At 41.1% G+C, this 17,013-nt stretch overlaps 1 long non-coding RNA gene and 1 other non-coding gene across 3 annotated transcripts in view; both read left to right on the top strand.

Moving 5' to 3' along the window:
- The window catches only part of LOC147365749 (uncharacterized), a 115,686-nt gene that overhangs the window by 10,227 nt on the left and 88,446 nt on the right, over positions 1-17,013 (top strand). Inside the window, exon 1 of one of the 2 annotated variants that reach the window (XR_015132712.1) lies at positions 14,947-15,161. The exons of the other annotated variant lie outside the window; for it this stretch is intronic. This is a non-coding gene — a long non-coding RNA (uncharacterized LOC147365749). Of the gene's footprint in view, positions 1-14,946; positions 15,162-17,013 lie in introns of those variants that run through there. 2 annotated transcript variants of the gene reach the window in all.
- On the top strand, positions 16,151-16,224 carry TRNAK-UUU (transfer RNA lysine (anticodon UUU)). The gene has a single exon. It is a non-coding gene; the product is annotated as a tRNA-Lys (tRNA).

The raw sequence follows: 17,013 nt of genomic DNA, 5'->3' as shown, positions 1-17,013 counted from the left end.
CACTGTTCAAAAGTAGCATAGTTTTCCCCAACACTGGGGCCTTAGAGAAGGGCTTCCAGTAGATCTTCATACATGGGACCTCACGATATGGGTGATGTCCTCAAGGCCATCTCTAAAACTTAGAAAATATTATCAAGCGAAAGTGAAAGTGTTAGTTGTTCAGTCGTGTCCAACTCTTTGCGACCCCATGGACTGTAGCCTGCTGGACTCCTCTGTTCATAGGATTCTCCAGGCAAGAATACTGGAGTGGGTCGCCAATCCCTTCTCCAGGAGATCTTCCTGACCCAGGGATGGAACCCAGGTCTCTCACATTGCAGGCAGATTCTTACTGTCTGAGCCACTAGGGAAAACTGTAGAATATTATTAAGCACAGCTCATGAAAAGTTGTATCATAAGGTGTCAAAGCAATGTTTCTCGAGTGTCTAGAACTCTGCTGATGTGACTTCAACCACAGACCGCAGGGAAGTTGGCATTTAGCTCAACCCAACACGTTCATCTGTGATGGAATGAAGGCAGGGACATACATCCAACAAAAGCACAGCCAGCTGTCATTTTGGTGTTTAGATGCTCCTCTTCTGTGTTGGAAGCCAGTTGTTGTAGAGTGAAAAACATTCTCTGTGTGAGCCTGGAGTTCAGAGCAGAGCAGTTTTGGAGCCCAGGACAAGTAGAATGAAAAGCAAATTTGTCACCTGTGTTATTTGTGACGTGGCTTTCAGACAGCGCTCTTATCAGCAGATGCCATCTGGTTGCTGTCTATTTTTGCTAGTTAATTTGCAGCTAGGTATTGAGCTCACTTGTTTCTGAATTACTGAAAGGGAGTCTATACTATAAACATAAATGCCACATATTTTCAAAGAAATAAATTTATAAATTCATAAATGCTTATTATTATTTGCTTCCTATACATTTTGGTGACCCAAGACAAAAGTCCAGGTGCTAGCTCACTGTAATCATATCCCAAAGTAAGTTCATGAAGGCTGCAGGAATGTCTCCCATTTCAGATCCAATCTCTTGTGTCCCAGACACAATGCATCTCAGGAACAGGAGAAAGAAAGTCTTTGCTGTTATAATGACCTTAATGAATTGCAAAAGTTCATCCACTTGTCTGACCCTGCATTATTTTGATAGCTCCCCAAGAGCAAAAAGTATTTATTTGATTTAGATTTCTTTTCATTGTAAATTTATTTATTTTTCAATTGAAGTATAATTGCTTTACAGAAGTGTCTTGGTTTCTGCCAAACATCAACCTGAACCAGTCATAAGTATACATATGTCACCTCCCTCTTGAACCTTCTCCCACCATCCTCCCCATCCCACCCCTCAAGGTTGTTCCAGAGCCCCGGTTTGAGTTCCCTGAGTCATATAGCCAATTTCCATTGTCTGTCTATTTTACATATGGAAATGTTATGTTTCTCTCCATATATCCTACTCTCTCCTTCCTCTCTCCTGCCATGCCCATAAGTCTGTTCTCTATGTTTGTGTCTCCATTGCTGCCCTGCAAATAATTCCATTAGCACTATCTTTCTAGATTCCATGTATATGCTTTAGTATATGATATTTGTTTTTCACTTTCTGACTTACTTCACTCTGTATAATAGGTTCATCCACTTCATTAGAACTGACTCGAATGTATTCCATTTTATGACTGAGTAATAATAAAAAAAAATAATGGTGCTCAGTTGTCTGGCTCTTTGTGACCCCCATGGACTGTAGCACACAAGGTCCTCTGTCCATAGAATTCTCCAGGTGAGAATACTGGAGTGTGTTGTCATGCCCTTCTCCAAGGATCTTCCCAATCCAGGCATTGAACCCAGGTGTCCCGCATTGCAGGCAGACTTTTTACTGTTTGAGCTACTCAGGAATCCTGGCTGAGTAACATTCCACTTTATATGTGTACCACAGCTTCTTTATCCATTCTTCTGTTGATGGACATCTAGGTTGCTTCCGTGTTCTAGTTATTGTAAATAGAGCTGCATGAACATCGGGGGATATGTCTCTCTTTCAATTTTGTTTTTTTCAGGGTATATGCCTAGTAGTGGTATTGCTAGATCATATGGTGGTTTTATTCCTAGTTTTTAAAGAAATTTCCATACTGTATTCCATAGTGGCTGTGTCAGTTTACATATCCAACAGTGCAAGAGGGTTCCCTTTTCTCCACACCCTCTCTAGCATTTATTGTTTGTAGACTTTTTGATGATGGCTATTCTGATAGGCCTGGTTTGATTCCTGGGTCAGAAGATCCACTGGAGAAGGGATAGGCTACCCATTTTAGTATTCTTGTGCTTCCCTTGTGGCTCAGCTGGTAAAGAATCCACCTGCAATGTGGGAGACCCGGGTTCAATCACTGGGTTGGGAAGATCCCCTAGAGGAGGGAAAGGCTACCCACTGTAGTATTCTGTCCTAGAGAATTCCATGGACTGTATAGTCTATGGGGTCACAAAGAGTTGGACATGACTGAGTGACTTTCACTTTCACATTCTGACCGATGTGAAGTGATATCTCATTGTAGTTTTGATTTGGATTTCTCTAATAAGGAGTGGTGGTGAGCATTTTTTTCGTGTGTTTGTTAGCCACCTGCATGTCTTCTTTGGAGAAATGTCTGTTTAGGTTTTTTCCCCACTTTGTGATTGAGTTGTTTATTTTTCTGGTGTTGACTTGTATGAGTTGCTTGTATATTTTGGAAATTAATCCTTTGTCAGTTGTTTCATTTGCTATGATTTTCTCCCATTCTGAGGTTGTCTTCTCACCTTGTTTATAGTTTCCTTTGCTGTGCAAAAGCGTTTAAGTTTAATTAGGTCCCACTTGTTTAGTTTTGTTTTTATTTCCATTGCTCTGGGAGGTGGGTCATGGAGGATCTTGCTGTGATTTATGTCATAGAGTGTTCTACCTATATTTAGTTTCTAGTCTTAAATTTAGGTCTTTAGTCCATTTTGAGTCTATCTTTGTGTATGGTGTTAAGAAGTGTTCTAATCTCATTCTTTTACATGTAGCTGTCCAGTTTTCCCAGCACCACTTATTGAGGAGGCTATCTTTGCCCCATTATATATTTTTGCCTCCTTTGTAAAAAATAAGATACCCATAGGTGCGTGGGTTTATCTCTGAGCTTTTTATCTTGTTTCATTGGTGATTTAGATTTTTTAAAATGTAACTTAAAAATATTTTAGAGGTTTTTGTAAACACAAGAAAATGAGAATAATTCTTTATCATACACTCACTAACCAACATTAACAAAAGGCGACAAGGCATTCTGTAATATTTTCTTACAGTCTTTTTGTTGGTACAGCAGACTATTGAGGTTTAATTTGTATACAATAAGATGCATAGCTCTTTAGTTCAGTTGGTAAAGAATCTACCTACAATGCTGGAGACCCCGGTTTGGTTCCAAGGGTGGGGAAGATCTGGCTGGAGAAGGGAAAGGCTACCCACTCCAGTATTCTTGGGCTTCCCTTGTGGCTCAGCTGGTAAAGAATCCACCTGCAATGTGGGAGACCTGGATTCTATCCCTGGGTTGGGAAGATCCCCTCGAGAAGGGAAAGGCTACCCACGCCAGTATTCTGGCCTAGAGAATTCCATGGACTGTATAGTCCATGGACTCTGACTTGCAAAGAGTCGGAGACGACTGAGCGACATTCACTTTCACTTCAAGATAGATAGCTCTTAAAAGTGTGCAGTCTGAGAAATTTTGAGAATTGTACACACCCACTGTACAACTACCTAAAACAAGATCTCTTTCTCTCAGGATCTAAAAAAGTTAAAAAGTTCCCTTAGGCCGTTTTCCTGTCCACCCCTTACCACTCAAAGGACAACGTTTCTGATCTGCTTTCTGATTTTCTGTCATCACAGATTAGTTTTGCTTTTGGACTTCATATAAATTAGATTATACAGTATATGTTCTTTTGTGTCGCATTTCCTTCCCTCAGGATGTTTTCTAAGTTCATCTGTGTTGATACCTATTAAAACAATTTATTCCTACTCATAGCATTGGTTAATCCTCCCTGTTGACATGTGATATTTCGGTCATTTCCAGTTAAGGCTGCTGTGAAGATTCTGTACAAGTCTTCTTATGGATGCGTTTTTATCTTTCCTTTTGGAGGGGGGTAATTATTTAGAAGTGGGATTGCTGAGTCAGAGAGTAGGTGTGTGTTTAACTTGACAGGAAAGTGCCAGATTGCTTTCCAAAGTGGCTGTAGCATTTTACACTCCCACCAGTCATGTGCAGGAATGCTAATTGATTCACAGCCTCCTCAACATTAGGTATTGTCAGTCTTTTCAACTTTATTCATTCTAGTGGTTTTATTTTGCATTTTCCTGATGACCTAGGGCTTCCCTTGTGGCTCAGCTGGTAAAGAATCCACCTGCAATGCGGGAGACCTGGGTTCCATCCCTGGGTTGGGAAGATCCCCTGGAGAAGGGAAAGGCTACCCACTTCAGTGTTCCGGCCTGGAGAATTCTACTATACGGTCCATGGGGTCACCAAGAGTTCGACACGACTGAGTGACTTTCACTTCACGTTAAAGATGTCAAAAACTTTTTCATGTGCTTATTGGATGTATTTTTGTCTTTCTCTTTCTCTATCATATGAGTATCTAGTTACCACAGAACCACTTATTGAGATATTTTTTTAAATCCCATTAAGTTGCCTTGTTTTCTTTGTTGAAAATCAATCAACTGGTTAAGTGTGTTCTATTTCCGGATTCTGCATTCTGATGTATTGATTTACTTGTTTGTCCTTATGCCAATATCCCTCTGCCTTGATCACTGTAGCTTTTGATTTTCCTGTTTACCTAGTCAAAGTCCTCCAACTTTATTTTTCTTTTTGAAGATTGTTTTGGCCATTGAGGAATGTTGTATTTCCAAGTAAATTTTAAAATTGACCTGTAAAGTTCTGTAAGAGAGTCTTTTGGGATTATGATTGCCTTAAATCTATGAATTAATTCAGGGAGAAATGACATTTTAATAATGATTCTTTTAATCTACTGCCATAGTGTATCTCTTCGTTTATGTAGATCTTTAAAATTTTTTCTCAACAATATTTGTGGTCAGTATGCAGGTTGTTTCTGATAATCTTGTAAATGGAGTTGTTTAAATTTCTTTGATCAATTGTTTGTTGTATAGAAATTGTTGTATAGTGTATAGAAATACCTCTGAATTTTTCACATTAACCTTGTATCTTATGACTTGTTAAAATTCACTTACTGAATTCTAGTTCTAGTTCTAGTTGCTTTGCACATTATTTAGAATTTTCTGTAGGGCAGTCTTTTTATCTGGAAAATGGAAGTTTTACAGAACCCCTTTTCAGTCTTTATGCTTTTTGGTTTCTTGACTTGCTTTATTGTAGTGGCTCAGATGGTAAAGTGTCTGCCTGCAATGCAGGAGACCTGAGTTCAATCCCTGGATCGGAAAGATCTCTAGAGAAGAGAATGGCTACACACTCAAGTATTCTTGCCTGGAGAATTCCATGGACAGAGGAGCCTGGTGGGCTGTAGTCCATGGGGTAGCAGAGTCCAGCATGACTGAGCAACTAACACTTTCACTTTCATAGCACAAAGGGTAATATTTTGCTTTATTTTCTTCAGGTCTTTTTTCTGTTCACTTTTTACTTGGCCCCTTCTTTCACCTTTCTTGTTCCCATATCCATGTTACCTTATCCATGTTCTTGTTCCAGCTGTAAAATTCTCTTCATTTTTAAAATGTCTGCATCCCCATTTCTCTTTATAGGTTAGTCAGATTCTCATTTACAATCAATGAGCATTTTCAAGTATTCATGTTGATGAAGCTCAATGAGGTGTCCTTTTTTTCTATGACTAATAAGAGAAAATTACACATTTTTTGGAAGAACTATACCTCATAGTCAGAAAATAACAAAATCCTAATTCGGTAGTGAATTCTTAAAACAGGGAATTTAGTGAAAAATTGCCTGAATAAGTGAATTGCAAGTAAATTCAGAGTGATTATTTATTACTCAGAAATGCCAGGCTATTTCTAAGGGCACCTTGACATTGCCTAATTATAGAGATTTAAAAGTCCTATAAATTGCAAGTCATTGAGATAATGGTTTTATTTGGTTCATTTGGAACCATGAATTGATATAAAATTTTTTTTGTTGAAGCAGATGCTCTCTTATATCACAATCATAAGGAAAACCTCTCCATTCCCACTTAAAAGTGCAGAATATAATCTTGCATTCAACTTGTGATCATAATTTTACATGAAAAAATTTTATAATTGACTTAATTCATGTATGAAGTGATATTTGTCTCTAATTAATTTAGATTTGTTATAGAAACAAGATCATCAAATGATAAATTGTTTTACCCATATACAGTTCATGAAACATATGGAAATCTCTTTGATGAGAAGGAAATACTGATAAAATGCTGAAAGCTCATTTATTTTATGAATCTATATGTCTACTTAGTTATATATCACAGTCATATTTAAAATCAAATTAATTAAACAGCATAAATTTGTCAAAATATCTTTTGATATTACTAATTTTGTTTCTTAAAACGTGGTGGGCTACAGTAAAAAATCTGTAACAAGAGAAAAATACATTCTACATTTTAGAATCTAATATTAGTGTTCAGATTTTAGTGTACAATGATGATCCCAACTATGTGAGGACCGGTAGTACCTATGTATAAAACACATAAGCTATAGGACAAAGGTTTTTTAACATTGATGTCACACTGGAATCACCTGTGGCGCTTCTAAATCTCTTGGAGTTCTTTCCTTCCCTGTGATACTCATGCCACTTATCCATGAGTCTTTTCCCATCCTTGTCACTGTCACCCACTGTAATAGTGTACTATTGCTATGTGACAAATAACCAATAACACCCATTCATTAACTTACAGTTCTGTAGATCACAGTCTGGGTAAACTTGTTTGGGTCGTCTGTTCAGGGTCTCACAAGGTCAGAATCCAGGTATTGAATGAGTTGGGTTCTTTTCAGAAGGCTCTGAGGAAACTACATGCTTCCAAGATCATTCTTAGTGTTAACAGGATCCAGTTATTTGTGGTTGTAGGATTGAGGTTACTTCCTTTCTGGCTATTGGAAAGGGGTCCAGCTCATCTCCTAGAGGCTGCTTTTAGGTCCTTCATGGGATTCCCCCTTTCTTCAAGCTAGCAACAGAGAACTTCTTGTGGACTGTGTCCTCTTGCTCTTCTACTCTACAACTTCCTCTTCTGGACCAAGCTGGAGAAAACTTTCTGTTTTTAAAGCAGAAGTCCCCAACCTTTTGGGCGCCAGGTACCAGTTTTGTGGAAGAAAAATTTTCCATGGACTCAGGGTGGAGGGGGTGGTGGTGGTTTCGGGAAGATTCAGATGGGGTTGGTTTTGCTCTCCTATGAGAATCCAGTGCCACCACTGATCTGGCAGGAGGCTGAGCTCAGGTGATAATGCAAGCAATGGGGAGTGGTTATAAATACAGACAAAGCTTCTCTTGCTTGCCTGCTTCTTACATCCTGCTGTGCATCTGGGTTCCTAAAAGGACACAGACCAGTACCAGTCTGTGGCCCAGGGGTTAGGGACTCCTTTTTTAAAGGACTCATGTGATTGCTGCTAAGTGGCTTCAGTCGTGTCTGACTCTGTGTGACCCCATAGACCGCAGCCCACGAGGCTCCCTCGTCCCTGGGATTCTCCAGGCAAGAACACTGGAGTGGGTTGCCATTTCCTTCTCCAATGCATGAAAGTGAAAAGTGAAAGTGAAGTCGCTGAGTCTTGTCTGACTCTTAGCGATCCCATGGACTGTGGCCCACCAGGCTCCTCCATCCATGGGATTTTCCAGGCAAGAGTGCTGGAGTGGGGTGCCATTGCCTTCTTCAACTCATGTGATTAGGTGTGGCCTATCTGGATAACCTTTCTAAATTAAGGTCAGCTGGTTAGAGCACTTAAATACATCTGTAAATCTCTTATGCAGTATAATGTGACACAATCACTGGAGTAACACCAGGGGTTGGAGATAGTGAGGTCATCTTAGAATCCTATTTACCCCACCTACCAACCTCCAGATCATGTTTCCCTACCCATTCACCATGTGAACATCGCAATAATTATCTTTCTCCCTGTTACATCCCCAGTGTCACATGGGGCTTAGTATTTATACAGAGACCTTTGTCACACATTTATCTTCAAATTTCTTGACTCTATTTAAATGATATTCAGTTCCAGATCTTATTATCATCATTCAGAAAAACAATACATATGAAATCTGAAACCTGTTTTCCATCCTGGACAACAATGTTCTCTGAATGTTTTTGTTATAACCCATGTTGGCTTCACCAGGAGGCATAGTATGAAGGAAAGGGGAGGAAGCTAGCATTGGGCAGAGCCAGGGATGTGAGAACAGACTTGGTAAGAGTGGTGGGGGGTTTAGATCAGGAGGTCATTCACAAGGTTCAAGGAGGCAAGGCTTGGTGCTAATACCTTATAATTCCTACTCATGGTTGAGGCTGGAGTTTTTGGCTTTCATGATACTGGAATCATTGTGGTGATTGTGCTTTGGCACCAAGGGTCAGTCTGGATTGAGGCTGGATCCAAAGCTATCACACAGAGTTGGACATGACTGAAGCTACTTAGCAGCAGCAGCAAAGCTATCAGGTGATGGCAATTATGTTGGGTGAGCGAGGGTTGTTAGGAATTGGGTATGTTGCTAGTGCTACAGGCAGGCATTTGGCATCAAGGTAGAACTCCAGTCCGACTGGAAACCTGCTTGGAATCAGGAATTGGAGTATAGAATAAGGCAGTAGTAGAGGGAGTTGGGAGAAGGCTGTGACTGAGGTGAATAGGAAAGCTAGAATTTAGGTAGCAAGATTATTTTAACTTTAGATCTGAGGTACTGGAGAAATGATACTTTTAATAGTTGTTTGGGTTGTATGCTGGACACAGGGACTATTTTGGGCTAAGTGTAGTACAATCTAGGGCTTCCCTTGTAGCTCAGTTGGTAAAGAATCTGCCTGCAGTACAGGAGACCCAGGTGCGATCCCTGGGTTGGAAAGATCCCCTGGAGAAGGAACTAATTCATGCAACTGGATGGGGCTAGGAAAGGCAGAACCAACACCTTCTGGCTTCCTTAGTCTCACTGAGATTCTCATTCTGTAGTCTGCCCAGTCCTTTCCCCACATGGGAACTGGGAGAAGAGTCTCCTCTTCTGGCTGGTCCCACAGGGATGTGGTGGGGAAAGGTCTCGGGGCCTCCATCCTGTGGTCTCACAAGTGGGTGGTCATTGAGAGGTGACGTCAGGTCCTGGATGAGCAGTACTGAAGTCAAAGCACAGAAAGTGAATCCAAACCTAGGTGCCTATCAAGGGGAGTGGGGTGGGTGGGTGGGGCAGAGCAACAGTAGCAGGGGCACAAGGTGAAAGAAAGGGTTTCAAAACCCAGCAAAGTTATCATAGGAGAGACGTGGGAAGCAGGGTGGATACAATGCAGACCTGAAAATCAATTCCTTTTTCTCTCCCTCCTTCACTCTTTCCCTTCCTTTTAGTATTCTTAGCACATTTTCACAGGAACTAGCTGAAATGGGTAGGGAAATCTTTCCATTTTACTCCAGTCTAAAGCATTCTGTATATGTGTATGTAACATTTACCTTACTATGTATTCTCTACTGCTTAGAACAGTTTTGGGGGTGGTATTTAATAGTAAGGTTAATTCAAATTAAAAAGAAAAATAGTAAAAGAGAGAAAAGATTTTGTTCACAACTAAGGCAGAAACATTATCCTAGCCTTATATGAAAGTGAAAGTGTTAGTCACTCAATCGTGTCCAACTTTGCGATCCCATGGGCTGCGGCCCCCAGGCTCCTCTGTCCATGGAATTCTCTAGGCAAAATACTGGAGTGGGTTGCCATTTCCTTCTCCAGGGGATCTTTCTGATCTAGGGATTGAACTCAGGTCTCCTGCACTGCAGGCAGATTCTTTACCATTTGAGCCACCAGGGAAGCCCAGCCTAATGGCTAGGATTTTTACTGAAGACTTGTTGACAAATGACTGTGAGACGGGCAGGATGGGGAGGGAAGTGGGAGGGAGGTTCAAAAGGGAGGGGACAAATGTATACCTATGGCTGATTCATGTTGATGTCTGGCAGAAAACAACACAACATTGTAAAGCAATTAAAAAAAAACAAGATTGCCAGTTAAACAGTAGGTCCAAAGTCTAACCACTGTGGGTGTTATTTATTTTGTGCTTTGTGAAGTTATAATTGAGGTAACTAATTTAATGTATGGGGTTTATTGCGTTACAAGAGTGAGATTCCTTTCAGCGCATCCTGTTCTTGGGCTTACAGAGTTGAAAAGTAAAGCCTCCTCCTTTGTATTGTTCCAGAGAAGTGCTTCAACAGCGTGCTCTCTGTTGATTGTTTTAGTGGCTCTGCTGATGTCCAGACCAGTGGAATGAGCCTCTGGACTTGCCTGTGAAAAGTCACAAGAGTATGCCCCTCAGAACAGAAGAAAGTTCCGTTACATCACAGAAATGTCCTGTCATGCCATGTCTCACAGGAAACAGTGTTCCACTAAGGATATTAGAAGGTTTGCAGAACTACATGAGTTGGGCTGGTCAATAAATGTATACAGAGGTCTTTCCTGTTTTCTCTGAGCAAGATTGTTGGAAGACACGGAGACCCACATGTGGCTCGGGGCCTGTAGCATCAGTGTCATACTTTGGCCTGAAGCTTGCTTCAAGGATCACTTCCTCTTTCTCGCCTGGCCCCAGCAGGTGGGCTAGTGTGAGCCCAGGTCTCCTTCCTGCCTGGCACTCAGCAGCACTGTCAGAGAATGTGTGTATCATCAATCCCTGATCATTCCTGAGAGACTGATGCATTTCCATAGAAAGCCTGATTTACATGGTGTGACTACAGATTAAAAAGATGGATTTTGTTCTGGCTTGTTGAAATCATTCTTTAGAGACAATGTTTGAAACAAAATTTCTCAAATGGTCTGTGGTCTACTTACTCTCAGATATTAATCTCTGCCTACACTGCTGGGATGCTCTTTTCCTTGTGAAAAAAATTCCATTCTTATGAATTTAGTCTATTCATGTGGAGTCAACCTTATAGGACTATTATTGCCTTCTCTTTATGAAAAAGAAAAGGCATTGGCAACCGATTGATTGTGTGGCCCGGTTCATGGAAAGGGAGACGAATGATCTTTTCTTACTCTTTAAAAATATACAAAGCTCGACTAAAATAGAACTTCATATTATAGGTTGCAGTTATTAACTTAGGAGGTAATGGGGTTTCTACTTTCTCATGATAAAAGCTTCCTCTGTTAACACCACCTCCTGCATAATATCTTGGCATGATGTGCAGAATTTTCTTTGTTCTGTAGTTAGTGAATGGCAACGTTTCCCTCGTGTGTTCCAATTTTTTAGGCAAAGATAACTCCATGAGTTCTAAGAGGGTGAGTTTGTGTTCTCCTTAGTAATAGTGAGCAAAGCAATAAAACAGATACTATTTTTAGGTTGCTTGTTAATCTCTCATTTTATTATATGCCACACATATATTATTCTGAAAACCATCCTAAAACATGAACATGAATAAATACTATAATTCTTTAACACTGACCTTAGTATTTCTAGAGAAGTATATGATTAAAAAAGAAAAGTTTGGGCAAAAGTTCTTTTGCCTTTATTCTCAATTTTCTTGGCTCTTCACCCAACATTTTCAAATCTAGAATGTCATCTAAAGGCCATTGCCTGTGAAAGTGAGAAAATGAGGAAATGGATATGACCGAGAAGTCTCATGTTTTTGGAGGTTCCTCAGGCTTTCTGGGGAGAAGGCAATGGCAACCCACTCCAGTACTCTTGCCTGGAAAATCCCATGGACGGAGGAGCCTGGTAGGCTGCAGTCCATGGGGTCTCTAAGAGTCAGACATGACTGAGTGACTTCACTTTCACTTTTCACTTTCATGCATTGGAGTAGGAAATGGCAACCCAGTCCAGTGTTCTTGCCTGGAAAATCCCAGGGATGGGGGAGACTGGTGGGAGGCCGTCTATGGTGTCACACAGAGTTGGACACGACTGAAGCGACTTAGCAGCAGCAGCAGCAGCAGGCTTCCTGTGGGGCTTCCAATGTGGCACTTGTAAGAATCTGCCTGCGATGCAGGAGACATAAGAGACTTGGGTTTGATCCGTGAGTCGGGAAGATCCCCTGGAGGAGGGCATAGCAACCCACTCTAGTATTTATACCTGGAGAATCCCATGGACAGAGGAGCCTGGTGGGCCACAGTCCATAGGGTCCTAAAGAATCAGACAAGACTCAAGCGACTTAGCATGCCTGCACAAGGCTTCCTGGACTGTGGGAGGGAAGAGGACTGAAGTCAGAAAGTGTGTCTCTAACTCAGGACTTGATTTGAATGGTGGATGATTTGAATTATGAACAAAGGGACTTGTCAAATCCTTTCTTCTGAATATCAGTCCCTCTGGAGAATAGCATACCCAAACACCTCTGGATGCAAATTCTCTCCATTTTCCCTGGAACTGTGGTCTTTCCTTAGTAGTACCTAGGGAATGTTTACTGGCCTGTAGAACATAGGGACAGCAGCAAATTATTTCCAGAGTGTTCCAGGTCCCCACTTTGATTTGTGATTAGAGGAAGAATTGAGGAGCTGTTAGATTTCCATAACAATTTGAGTGTTTTAAGTAGAGAAGGAAGTGTTTTCTTAGTTTTTAAAAATGTCCAGATTGATATGGTAAATTAGGTTAGACGCAGGGAAATATTGCTGTGCTGAAATGTAGTCCTGAATGCCTTTTGTGTAGAACATTAAATTCATGAGATCCAGAAATCATAGAATTATAAACCCCTATTTTCACTTTTAAAATATGAGAGGCATATTTCACCCTGCTTGTTATACCGAGCAAATGGAAGGAGAAAACATTGAGAATATTATGAATATTATGTGTTTCTGACTTAGGCTACTGTTTAGAATGCTGATTGTCATGCACATTTTATGTGTATGAAACAATATGAGTTTTATAAAATTACTAAGTTTACGAGAGGATTAAGCAGGTTTTACTTTTATAGTCATAATGTGTTCAAATGCATTTGCATCAAATGGGAGATATAATTTCTCTCTGTAATTGAAATTTAAATCCCAGCATAAATACAGCACTTAGAAAACTATTTTATAGGCCTCTCTTTTATAAGGATCCTGCATGGAAAGAAGGTTACACAGCTGGAGATTGTTTAGAGACAATTAAGACTTATTGGCTTTTCAGCTGGTGATAAAAGCAGGGTTTTGAGACTCTTGGCATCTTGAAATTGTTACCCAGGTGATTTCCTTTTCAACACAAAGCTCTTTAGTATTCTTTAAAAAATGATTTAGCATCAGAGACTTAAGAAGATGATCTATTGGAGTTTAAGTCCATGATGAATGTAAAGTACACATTTGTCTTTAATGTGATTCATGCAAGGTGAGCCTGAGACCCTAGCCATCTTTTCAAGACGATTACTCCGTTTTCTGGGGAAAATATTGAAGAATGCTGTTGTTTTTAGCATTCCCTGCCTCCTGTTTCTAATCCCTCTGAAATGATACCCTACTCTCTTTAGATTTTAACCTCTACCTCTCTCCCTTCTTTCGGAGAAGGCAATGGCACCCCACTCCAGTACTCTTGCCTGGAAAATCCCATGGATGGAGGAGCCTGGTGGGCTGCAGTCCATGGGGTCTCGAAGAGTCGGACACAACTGAGCGACTTCACTTTCACTTTTCACTTTCATGCACTGGAGAAGGAAATGGCAACCCACTCCAGTGTTCTTGCCTGGAGAATCCCAGGGACCGGGGAGCCTGGTGGGCTGCCGTCTATGGGGTCGCGCAGAGTCGGACACGACTGAAGCAGCTTAGCAGCAGCAGTAGTGTCTCACTTCTTTACTTCAGACTGGGAAAGAGGCTGCCTGATAAACCCACTCTGATAAAGTATTTTGATGCCCCAAATACTGCTAATAGGGATAAGGATTATATGGATGACTTTTGTTAAAGAAGAAATTTCATAATCCATTGGTAAAATATTTTTCATGGAAGGGACCTTTCTGGCAGATCACAAATCAAATTACATAGGGGACACTTACTTTATTAATAAAGTGGCTTGTATTTTCACAAAACCCTGAAGGATATAATTTTTTACAGTTAAACACTAAGTTGGTAACTGGCTTAATTTACCTTTTAGGCAACCCACAGGTGGCCGCAAGACTGAAGTGTGATAATCTGAAGCAATCAATGTTTTGAGTTCCTTTATCAGTGTAGCTCGGAGAAGGCAATAGCACCCCACTCCAGTACTCTTGCCTGGAAAATCCCATGGACGGAGGAGCCTGGTGGGCAGCAAACCATGGGGTTGCTAAAGGTCAGACACGACTGAGCGACTTCACTTTCACTTTTCACTTCCATGCATTGGAGAAGGAAATGGCAACCCACTCCAGTGTTCTTGCCTGGAGAATCCCAGGGACAGGGGAGCCTCGTGGGCTGCCGTCTATGGGGTCGCACGGAGTCGGACACGACTGAAGCGACTTAGCATTAGTGTGAAAGAAAGTGAAAGTTAAATCTCTCAGTCGTGTCCGACTCTGTGCGACCCCGTGGACTGTAGCCCACCAGGCTTCTCCGTCCATGGGATTCTCCAGGCAAGAAGACTGGAGTGGGTTGCCATTTCCTTCGCCAGGAGAGCTTCCCGACCCAGGGATCGAACCCCAGTCTCCCACATTGTGGGCAGACGCTTTAACCTCTGAGCCACCGAGGTTTACAGCAGCAGCATTAGTGTAGCTAGTAGGAAATTTGACTTGACTCTTTATTAGCGTCAGCTGGATATTATACAGGTAAGGGTGAATCTATGTTACAGAAGTTTGTTTTCTGACCCGAGATTTTTTAACTTAGATCTCTCTATATTTTAATATGACAGAATTAATTTCTAAATATATAGCTAAAGGCAGTCTGCATACTAAGTTAATTTAAATGTCTTATTACCCTAGGACTACGTGACTTCCCGGTTGGTGCAGTAGTAAAAAATCTGCCTGCCAGAGCAAGAAACACAGGAGTTGTGGGTTTGATCCCTGGGTCGAGAAGATTCCTGGAGTAGGAAATGGCAGCCCATTCTAGTATTCTTTCCTAGAAAATTCCATGGACAGAGGAGTCTGGCAGGCTACAACCCATGAGGTCACAGAGTCTGATGAGACTGAGCATGCACGTATTTATCTATTAACTTTTGGGGAAACGTACTGATCTTGCCTTTGATTTGCTGTTCCATACAGGGATGAGAGCTGGTGTCACAGATGCTTCCATCTTTGAACTTTGCTTCTGCTTGACATGGTTTTGTTCTCTTTGACAGACAATCAATGGTGAAAAGTAGTGTAATTATTAATTTCACATTTGACATTGTGAACATTTCACTGCTAAATTAGTAGGTAGGAATGTCACAATCCATTTCTATTATATCTACCCACAGAACTTCAAAGGGCTCCTAGCAATAGGTTCTTCTTGAGTCAGAAAGAAGACTCTGACATGCAGCTATCAAGTACAATTAATTTTAACAGTCCTTGACCTTTCTGTAAAATACTCAATTTTTTCAGGTACTTTCCTTCATGATGATAGTTTGAAAAAAAAATTAACATTCCTCTTCTTATATTGCTTGCGTTAACTGGCAAGAAATTATTTTAGCAGCAGACTTTCTCTGGTCTTTCACATACTGAGCAAATGCTACTCCCTAGAATAACCACCAAGCTGTAGTAGGTACCAACCTGCTTTATTGAAGTGGTATATGGACAGAGACAATGGCTTCTCTTTTTTTAAAAAAGGTTTTTATTTATTTGGCTGCATTGGGTCTTACATGTGGCAGGCAGGAACTTTAGTTTCAGCATGTGAATTCTTAGTTGCAGCATGGAAGGATGTAAGTTTCCCAACCAGCGGTCGAAGCCAGGCTCCCTGCACTGGGAGCTTGGAGTCTTAGCCACTGGACCACCAAGGAAGTCCCGGCCGTTGCTTCTTACGAAGGCGCTGTATTGATTACCCATCCTGAGAAAGTTCCGTCTCCTTATATCACGGAGAATGCTGCTGCAGTAGCAAAGAGCTCTGGGCGCAAAGGTGTGGAGAGGGAACATAGCTTTCAGATTCTGGTGACCCATGGACCCCAACCCAAGAGAAACAACACTTAGCACATTTAAAAAATGCTTAGGGAATTCCCTGATAGTCCAGTGGTTAGGACTTGGCGCTTTTCACTGCCGAAGTCCTAGGTTCGATCCCTGGTTGGGGAACTAAGATCTCGTAAGCTGTGAAGCATGGTAAAAACAAGAAAATTTCTAATAGGCAAATGAAAATTAGAGACGGAAAATCCATTTTAATAATATATTTTATATGACTCAGTATATCCAAAATATTATCATTTCAACATGAGGTGTTGGCCACGTTCAGTTCAGTTCAGTCACTCAGTCGTGTCCGACCCTTTGTGACCCCATGAGCCACAGCACGCCAGGCCTCCCTGTCCATCACCAACTCCCGGAGTTTACTCAAACTCATGTCCATTGAGTCGGTGATGCCATCCAGCCATCTCATCCTCTGTCGTCCCCTTCTCCTCCTGCCCCGAATCCCTCCCAGCATCAGTCTTTTCCAATGAGTTAACTCTTCGCATGAGGTGGCCAAAGTACTGGGAGTTTCACTTCTAGGGCTCAATAGCCACCTGAGGCTAGTGTTTTCCATACTAGCCAGCACAATGCTGGCCAATCACTCGATTTTCAAGTTATTTGAATTTCTGACAAAAATCTAACCCAAATCTTATGTCCATGGAGGAAATATTGAAATATCAGCCAGGCATTATAGATATCATATTTTACCTTTAACGGACAGTTTTAGCTCTTTATATATATATATATATATATATATATATATATAGTAGTACCTAAGATCCAAATGGAAAGAAAGTGATTTACTGAAACAGATTGGTATGGTGAACAGAATCCTGGGACAAGTGTTCAGATAACTCTAGTTTTGGAAGGTCATTTATTAGTGACAGGGACAATTCAGGCTAACCTTGCTGAGATTTAATT

Source organism: Bos grunniens, chromosome 9, assembly GCF_055505025.1.
Source record: "Bos grunniens cultivar Pamir isolate PY7600 chromosome 9, Bosgru_T2T1.0, whole genome shotgun sequence".
Lineage (NCBI taxonomy): Eukaryota > Metazoa > Chordata > Mammalia > Artiodactyla > Bovidae > Bos > Bos grunniens.
The sequence above is the reverse complement of the archived record's forward strand: the minus strand, read 5'-3'. Positions and strand labels throughout refer to the sequence as shown.